The following is a 9,040-nucleotide window of genomic DNA, read 5'->3' on the forward strand; positions in this document are numbered from 1 at the left end:
AGAACATCTCATGGTGCCAGAAAATAAGGAAATGCTAAAAAGAATAGAAAGAAGGAAGAAAGAAGAATAGGAGGGAAAGTATGCTGTATGGTGGGAAAAAAAGAAGAGAGATAGAGACAGATGATAAAGGTAAAGAAGCAGAGGTAATTTAACTTGAGGAGCTGAACTACTCTCCAAAAGGATTACTTGGTTTTTTCTTTCCAACAGAGACAAATCCGGTCAATACGTGTGGAAATGCGTATTAAGAATGGGAGATAATGTTGAAAAGAACACAACGTTGAACTGGATGGAATTTACTGACATGTGCCTCCTAAGAAGAGATTCTGGATTTAATGTTGCAGCTCAGGGAAAGCCTTTTCTTCTGTATGCAGGGTAGTTTTACCATATTGGGTAAAATATAACTGTATGGCTGTCTTTAGTTGGAGATTAATATGGTTTATGGAGATAGATATGGGTTTCAGTTTGACAGGGCTGGGGACCTGTGATTGTTACTTTTATGTGTCATGTTGGCTAGACTGTGGTACCCAATTGTTAGTCAAACACCAGTGTAGAAATTGGTATTAAGTACATTTTAGATCTGATTAACAATTAAGCAGACTTTGAGTAAAGTAACTATCTTCCATGTCTTGGCTGAGTTTCATCAAATCAGTTGAAGTCCAACCAGAGTGGAAATTTGCCAAGAAAGTCAAAGAATAACGTCTATAGTGCTAAGCCTGGAAAAATATTCACAATGTTAGCAGCAACTAGCCAGGAGGCCTGACAAACCAGGCAGGCCAGGAGGCTATTCTAGAGGAAAAACACTCAGAAAGCCAACAAGCATCTCTGCAGCAATAGCGCAAAAAACCCACAAATACCACATCTATAGCAATCAGCTAAGGAAACCTAAATAGAATCTCTGGAGCAACAAGCCCAGGTAGTCTGGTCACAAACTTTACAACAATTAGTCCTCAAATGGATCACAGTTTCCAATGTAACAAATTAGGCAGCCAATCCACAACCTCTGTAGGAACCAACCCAAGAAATCTAACCACAAAATTTTGTGCAATAGGCTTCCAATAGTTAATTTGACTAGAATACCTCTGTAACAATAAGCCTAGGAAGCCCAGCCATTTCCTCATCAGTGACTGATCTAGGATCAAAAACCACAATTTTCTGCAGCACTTGGTCCAGGAAGGCTAACTGTAAACTATAAAGCAATCAGCTGGGCAAACTACAACCTCAGCTATCATCCCAATGATAATACCACCTCTGCAAAAATCTACCTCAGAAACTTAATCACAGTATCTATAGTAGCTATCCAGAAAGTCAAATCACATCTGCAGTGAGCAACCCAGAAATCCAAACTACGTATATATACTATAGCTAATCACAACCTCTGCAACAGCAGACAATGGGGAGTGAGAACAGTCAAGACTTAGTTAAGGACTGCTGGTTTCTCTAACTTTGCTCCTACTTCCAATTCAGAACTCTTTTGCTGTTAACCTCAAAAATAAAACAGCCAGTTATTTTTATCAGCAAAACGAGTTTATTTGTGAATAGCACAGAATTATGATTAGGGAGAAGCAACCCCCACAAAAGCCAAAGGCCAAATACAACAGAAAAAGAAGAGAAATACTATTTTATAGAGAAAAAGAAGAATTTGGAGGGATTTCTTAAAAACTTTATTGAGTTATAGTCATTTTACAATGTTTTGTCAAATTCCAGTGTAGAGAACAATTTTTCAGTTATACACGAACATACATATATTCATTGCCACTTTTTTTCTCTGTGAGCTACCATAAGATCTTGTATGTATTTCCCTGTGCTGTACAGTATAATCTTGTTTATCTATTCTACAATTTTGAAATCCCAGTCTATCTCTTCCCACCCCCACCCCCTTGGCAACCACAAGTCTGTATTCTCTGTCTATGAGTCTGTTTCTGTTCTGTATTTATGCTTTGTTTGTTTTTTTGGTATTTTGTTTGTTTGTTTGTTGGTTTTATATTCCACATATGAACGATCTCATGTGGTATTTTTCTTTCTCTTTCTGGCTTACCTCACTCAGAATGACATTATCCAGGGACATCCATGTTGCTGCAAATGGCATTATGTTGTTGGTTTTTATGGCTGAATAGTATTCCATTGCATAAATATACCACCTCTTCTTTATGCAGGCATCTGTTGATGGACATTTAGGCTGTTTCCATGTCTTGGCTATTGTAAAGAGTGCTGCTATGAACATTGGGGTGCAGGTGTCTTTTTGAAGTAGGGTTCCTTCTGGATATATGCCCAGGAGCAGGATTCCTGGGTCATATGGTAAGTCTGTTCCTAGTCTTTTGAGGAATCTCCATGCTGTTTTCCATACTGGCTGCACCAAACTGCATTCCCACCAGCAGTGTAGGAGGGTTCCCCTTTCTCCACAGCCTCTCCAACATTTGTCATTTGTGGCCCTTTGAATGATGGCTGTTCTGGCTGGTGTGAGGTGATACCTTATAGTAGTTTTGATTGGAATTCTCTGATAATTAGTGATATTGAGCATTTTTTTATGTGCCTATTGATCATTTGTATTTCTTCCTTGGAGAATTACTTGTTTAGGTCTTATGCCCATTTTTGGATTGGGTTGTTTGTTTTTTTCTTATTATGTCATATGAGCTGCTTATATATTCTGGAGATCAAGCCTTTGTTGGTTTCATTGTTTGCAAAAACTTTCTCCCATTCCATAGGTTGTAGTTTTGTTTTACTTACGGTTTCCTTTGCTGTGCAGAAGCTTGTAAGTTTAATTAGGTTCCATTTGTTTCTTCTTGCTTTTATTTCTATTGCTTGGGTAGACTGCCCTAGGAGAACATTGCTGAGATGTATGAGAGATAATGTTTTGCCTATATTTTCTTCTAGGAGGTTTATAGTGTCTTGTCTTATGTTTAAGTGTTTGATCCATTTTGAGTTTATTTTTGTGTATGGTGTGGGGGGGGGGTTCTAGCTTCATTGGAGGGATTGTTTTGAATAAAAGTCCATGGGAGAAAAGTGAGAGTTCAGGATTATATGAGTTTCTCATGGATTGAGTTGTTGAAGTAGTTGATTTCTCATCAGTGTTGCAGAGTACTTTTTTTTTTCCTATTGGCACTTGTAGTTGAAGATTTTTCCCTGTAGAGGATTCTTCTTTTGGGGTCTGTAACTGATAATTCTTCCTGTAGAGGAGTAGTACTGCCTGAGAACTACTGGCACCTGGACTCCATTTCAGTGAGCTTTCATCAAATTTGACACTAACAAGACTAATATTCTGCATAAATAGTCATATTTACTATAATTGACTTCTAGTTAGTACATCTCCACCTTTCTTATGCCAACAAAACAAAAGTCTTCTATTTTTTTCACAACAAAGATGGTTATAGTAGATGACTGCCTTGTTATAGCAAGGTCCTGCAGGGCCTTCCTGGGGAGAGACCACAATCCCTGTGTCCCCTACTTCTTTTTTATGGAAGAGTTTTAGTCTCCTAGGTCTTCTCAAATTCCAAACAGCAATTTAATCAGAAAAGAGAGAAAATGAGGTTTCCAAGCCAGTGAGGCCTGTTGCAGACGGCCAAGACCTATGTGAGGCATTCTGGGACAGAAGTCTTAATGCCTGTGGATTTCAGTTTACTCTGCATGTTCAGATGTTACTCAAAAGGTAGATACCCTGGTTCTTGTTATACCCTGAAGATAAGTTTATAGTTGGGACATGGTGTATAGGAAAAGATTTTAAAAAATTTATTTAAAAGGAAAGAAAAGTACAACCCCAAGAATAGGACTGGGTTGACCCAAGGGAGGAAAAGCAGTGGTGTTTGTCTCCCATCTCTCTTATACCCTCGCTTAGAGGTGGTCTTTTCACTGGCAGCTCTTTTCCCTGGAACGCTTAGTCAGGTTTGGACACTTCTGTGCATACACCCATGGTGTACACAGAAAACCCAAGAGTGAAAAATGCTTAAACCGCAATGTTAATTATAATACAATGAGTATTGGTCATGTCCAATTAATCCCTTTCTGCTACCCTGCAGTTGTGGCTTTTGGGTTCTAACCAGTTGCATTAGAAGTAAAACCCCTCTATGCTGGAGGTGGGCACAACTACATCTTCTGGGCCATCCTCCCTCCCTTCCACCTATCTGCCTGGTGCCCCACTTATCTAACTACCTAACAGATAAGGAAAAGAAGATTAATATCTCACAGGAATGTCATGAGCATAAATAGGAAAAATACATATAAGGGCTTTCGAAGGCACCATTAACTGAGAAATTAGTAAGAATGTGAGCTCTATGGTCCAGCTACATAGATTCTGACTTTAAGTGTGCCCACCTACAGTAATTCAATGGCTGTGAGACATAGGACAAGTCATTTCACTGCTATAGAATTAGTTTCCTTATATGCACGATGGGGATATAAAGAGTACATTTCTTGTAGGGCTGCTGTAAAGATTAACTCAGACCTAACATGTGACCAGTCATGTAGTAAGTCCTCATCTGGCATCAGCAATCAATTATAGTGTGACTGTTACCAGACAGTCAGGCCAGACTTGAAAAATTTCTCTGCTGCAATATACGTAGCCAGCAGATTTCAGAGGAGAGCTGAGTAGAGAATTTCTGGGGGTAGAGTAAGGTAAGAAGGATCGGAATCTGGGGTGGGGAGGTAAGGAGGCCCTCTTGGAGTTTTAATGTAGCTCATCATGAGAGACTGTATGACAAAGAAACAAGAGAAAAGTAGGAAAGTGGAAAGGAGAGGATAACATGAAGGAAAATAGGGTAGGAAAGATGTCAGCAACCAGTAAAGGAAGAAGTTCTGTGGCTAGGTCAGCGATAAGTTGATACTTATGACATAAATGACTGTAGGAAAAATGAGATTTAAAAATTCTCTAGGACTTCTTTTTCTCTAGGGAAGGCTCTAAAATAAAACTGGGGCTACAAATTCTGCAAAGAATACCTTTCGGGAAGTATCTTTGAGAGTTGGGTAGGAAGAGATTGGTGGCAATAGCAGGATGAGGGTAGAAGAAAAGGCCACCTGACAGTTAAATCCTCCTTGAGATGACTGCTTGGAGTTTATATACTATACACTGCCTTCTATGTTGTTTATTTCCTCCTCCCTCATCAGCCCAGCTACTAACACTCACAACTATTCCACAAGACTCGTAAGACTACACACCTTCTACTGTTTCCCGGTAAAGTCTGGGCCCTGCTACCAAAATGTGGGTATGTAAAACTTGTTCCTGGGTTCTTGGTTGCCCTGCCCACCCATTCAAGGACTAAGCAGGTCAGGCCTTGGTATATACCCCTCCCACCTCATACATTAAGGTAATTTATTGCCCACTCCCTGTCTTCACATGGGTCCACCTGATGTTCACCCAGTCCTCTAGAAACAGCAGAACAGCTGCCACTGGGGAATTTGGCTGCTCTCATTTCATGGTGCACTCATCAAAGCTAAATGTCAGCCATAGTGGCCTTTGAATTAGATACTCCTGTGGGTAGCAGGCAGCTCACACTCTGCAACTCCCATCCCTGAGTTGGTGTTGCAGAGGTCCCTTCCAACCCTGCTTGGTAGAATTTCTGTCTGCTTGCTTGTACCACGGTCCAGTTGCTTCCCTCAGTGGAGATTGTGGAGCCAGCTGGTGCTATGTGTAGTCTCTTTGAAGTCTCTCTAAAGTCATAAAACTCCCACTACAGGGCTCTCCATATACCTGAAGCCAACTGACATATTTAACCTCCACTGCTCAACTCAGGACTCTGTATGCCTGCGTTTCTTCAAGATAAAAACATCTTCCCTTGATGTGTGTTTACCCTAACAAAACTAACTGCCCCCATGAAATGGCTAGTCTCAGTATACATTCTGCCCTTATCAGCCTTTATCAGTCATAAATTCCATTACTGAGAGGAACAAGTCTTACCTCATTTACAACTAGTCAGGTCCTTTGTACAAATTGATCATTTGGGCCCCTACACCTTATGTTCACAGTCCCTTTTCCCCAATAAAAGACCCTGCACATTCACCCTCAGTGCTTACACAAGCGCCTCTCATCTGTGAGGTCTGCTGTTGCCTGTAACAGTGTATCAAACTTTTCCTTTTTCCTCCCTCCCTCCTTCTTTTCTTCCTTCCTTCCTTTCTTTCCCTTTCTTTCTCTTCCTTTCTTCCTTCCTCTCTTCCTTTTTTTTCTTTTCTTTTTCCTTCTTTCTTCCCTTCCTACCTTCCTTCCTTCCTTCCTACCTTTTTCTTCCTTCCTTCCTTTCTTCCTTCCTTCCTTTTGGCTGCCATGCACCTGCCTTTATTGTGAGAAGCAAGTGGGATACATCAAGCAATAGTAAAATAAATTAACTTACAAAAGCAACGATTCAGTGAAGCCACCTGGCTTGAACCCTTGGGCACTCATACACAGATGCTAACCCAGAGCAGCAGGATGAGGGCTCCAAAACCCATGAAGAGTGAAGCCACCAGAGAGATGAGGATATCCTTGTAGGAACCCCAGGTGTACTTGGTGGAGATGAACACGTAGAAGAAGAACCAAACAGTGAAGAACATACCAATAGCCAACAGTCAAATGAGGGAAGAGAGCTGGATTCTCTGGGCTGCTGTATCTGCTAATGGCTTCAAACTCCATTTTGTTAGGCACAGGGTAATCCAATTCTCTACCACCAGATTTCCTTTGTTTCTTAAATTTGTTTTCTTTGCTTCTTTATTTGTCTCTGGTAAATTCTTTTACTGCCAGTGACCCCCCAAGCCTACCATGTTCCCCAACAGAGATTCCCCTAAAGCAAGTTTTAGATTCCCATCAGATGTGAACTCCCTGATGGTGAGCATCCTGCCTTATCCCTAAGATTAGTTAGGGCTAACTATACAATGGGGGAATTTACTACATCTTGGAGACAAAGGAGATGTCTAAGGGGATCTTTTCTTTCTGCTTTGGAGCTCTGTCACCATTGGGAATGCCCAGGCTTGGCTTCCCAGAGCAGCTCTTCATGGTGATATAGTATCTCAGGTGCCTCTCAAATTGGTTGGAAACAGGCAGTCAGGGGTTGCAGAGGACCACAAATCTAAAATGAACAACAGGAAAGAAGGGAAAGAGGTGGTGGCCAGTGACCTCAAAAAGTATAGAGACAAGAATATAGAAGTCAGGGAGATCCAGCTTAGTACCAGAGCCCACGGACAGGGAAGTAATGACAGGCTCATCTGGTAAGGTAAAGCCATCAATCACAGTTAAAGCATGGGAATCGAGAGATCCCTGCAATAGTATCAACTCAGAGAAGTCATTATACTCTTTGCTGCTTTTCTTATGGGGAAACAAACAGTAATCCATGTCCTGGCACTTTAGGCAAACAGACATCCACAGAGTTCTTCAAACATCTTTTAGAGAACATGTCTATGAAGCATATTTGAAAAACATGAAGTGTCAACTTTGAAGATAAAACAAGTAATTAAAAAAAATACTAGGCTAACGAATTTTCATATGGGAGTTTTAGCAAGCTCTTAAGAAACAGATAATTCTTCCAAAGTTATTCCAGAAAAAAAAAAAATAGCTTCCCAATTCATGTCATGAGATTACCTTGATTCTAATGGCACTTAAGGTGGTTACTGAAAAACTATAGGGTCTTTTCACTTGTCCTAAACAACGCCTTAAATGTAGTGAAATATAGCAAGACAGAAAAAGGAAAAAGATACACACATACACAACACAACACATACATAAAAGTACAATAAGTCAGGAAAAAGAAAAGTAGCAACTAGAACAGAAGTGAAACAGTCTATTTGCAGAGAACTTGACAGTTTATATATAAAATATCCAGGAATTTAAAAAAAAATTTACAATTAAAAGTAATCACAAGCAGTGTCACAAGATATAAAGGCAACCTACAAAAATAATTGAAGTCTATATACTAGTATCATACATTTAGAAAATGAAAGTTGAAAGTATCATCCAAGTAACATTTAAAATGTGAAATTCTTTTATATAATTAGCAAAAGACATGCAAGTCCACACTATAAAAACTACAAAACATAACTGACAAAACCTAGAGAAGATTTAAATAAATGGAGAGATACTCCACATTTATGTTCATAAATTGGAAGTAGATTAACTCATGGTTTTAAGTAATAAATGAGTAGATCTAGGGAATGGAAATCAATCATCAGTTGTGCTGTTTTCTCCCTTAGAACTTTCCCTCTATTATCCTCCTGGATCAATTTTCACCTGGTGACAAACCAAGTGTTTGATAGGGATGGAAGCAGATAATTCACAATCTTTCATACTCCATTGTCCTAATACAGCTGGTGAGAGCTGGTAAGGCCCTCCTTTTTACTACCCAGCTACCTTCACTGCTGCTACCATGATGTACCAGCCTCTGGCATCTCTGCAGAAAGTGGAGGGTAAGAAAGAGTAAAGGCACTTGAAGGAGAGGATTTCTTCTCCTCCTCCTCCTCCTTCTTTTTCATTTTTTTTATTGACTTAAAATCATTCCACAATGTTGTGTCAAATTCCAGTGAAGAGCACAATCCATACATGAACATATACACATTCATTGTCACATTTTTTTTCCTCTGTGAGCTACCACAAGACCTTGTATATATTTCCCTGTGCTATACAGTATAATCTTGTTTATTTATTCTACATTTTGAAATCCCAGTCTGTCCCTTCCCACAAGTTTGCACTCTATGTCTATGAGTCTGTTTCTGATCTGCATTTATGTTTTGTTTTGTTTCATTTTGTTTTGTATTTAGATTCCACATATGAGCGATCTCATATGGTATTTTTATTTCTCTTTCTGGTTTATCTCACTCAGAATGACATTATCCAGGGACATCCGTGTTGCTGCAAATGGCGTTATGTTGTCTGTTTTTATGGCTGAATAGTATTTCATTGTATAAATATACCACCTCTTCTTTATCCAGTCATCTGTTGATGGACACTTAGGCTGTTTCTGTGTCTTGGCTATTGTAAATAGTGCTGCTATGAACATTGGGGTGCATGTGTCTTTTAGAATTAAGCTTCCCTGTGGATATATGCCCAGCAGTGGGATTGCTGGATCATAGGATAGGTGTATTCCTAATCTTT

At 39.7% G+C, this 9,040-nt stretch overlaps 1 pseudogene; it reads right to left on the reverse strand.

The window, feature by feature from the left end:
• Positions 1 to 1,650: 1,650 nt before the first annotated feature.
• Positions 1,651 to 7,272, reverse strand: LOC135320433 (transmembrane protein 258-like; annotated as a pseudogene).
• Between the last annotated feature and the right edge of the window lie 1,768 nt (positions 7,273 to 9,040).

The sequence above is a fragment of the Camelus dromedarius genome, chromosome Y (genome assembly GCF_036321535.1).
Source record: "Camelus dromedarius isolate mCamDro1 chromosome Y, mCamDro1.pat, whole genome shotgun sequence".
NCBI classification, from domain to species: domain Eukaryota; kingdom Metazoa; phylum Chordata; class Mammalia; order Artiodactyla; family Camelidae; genus Camelus; species Camelus dromedarius.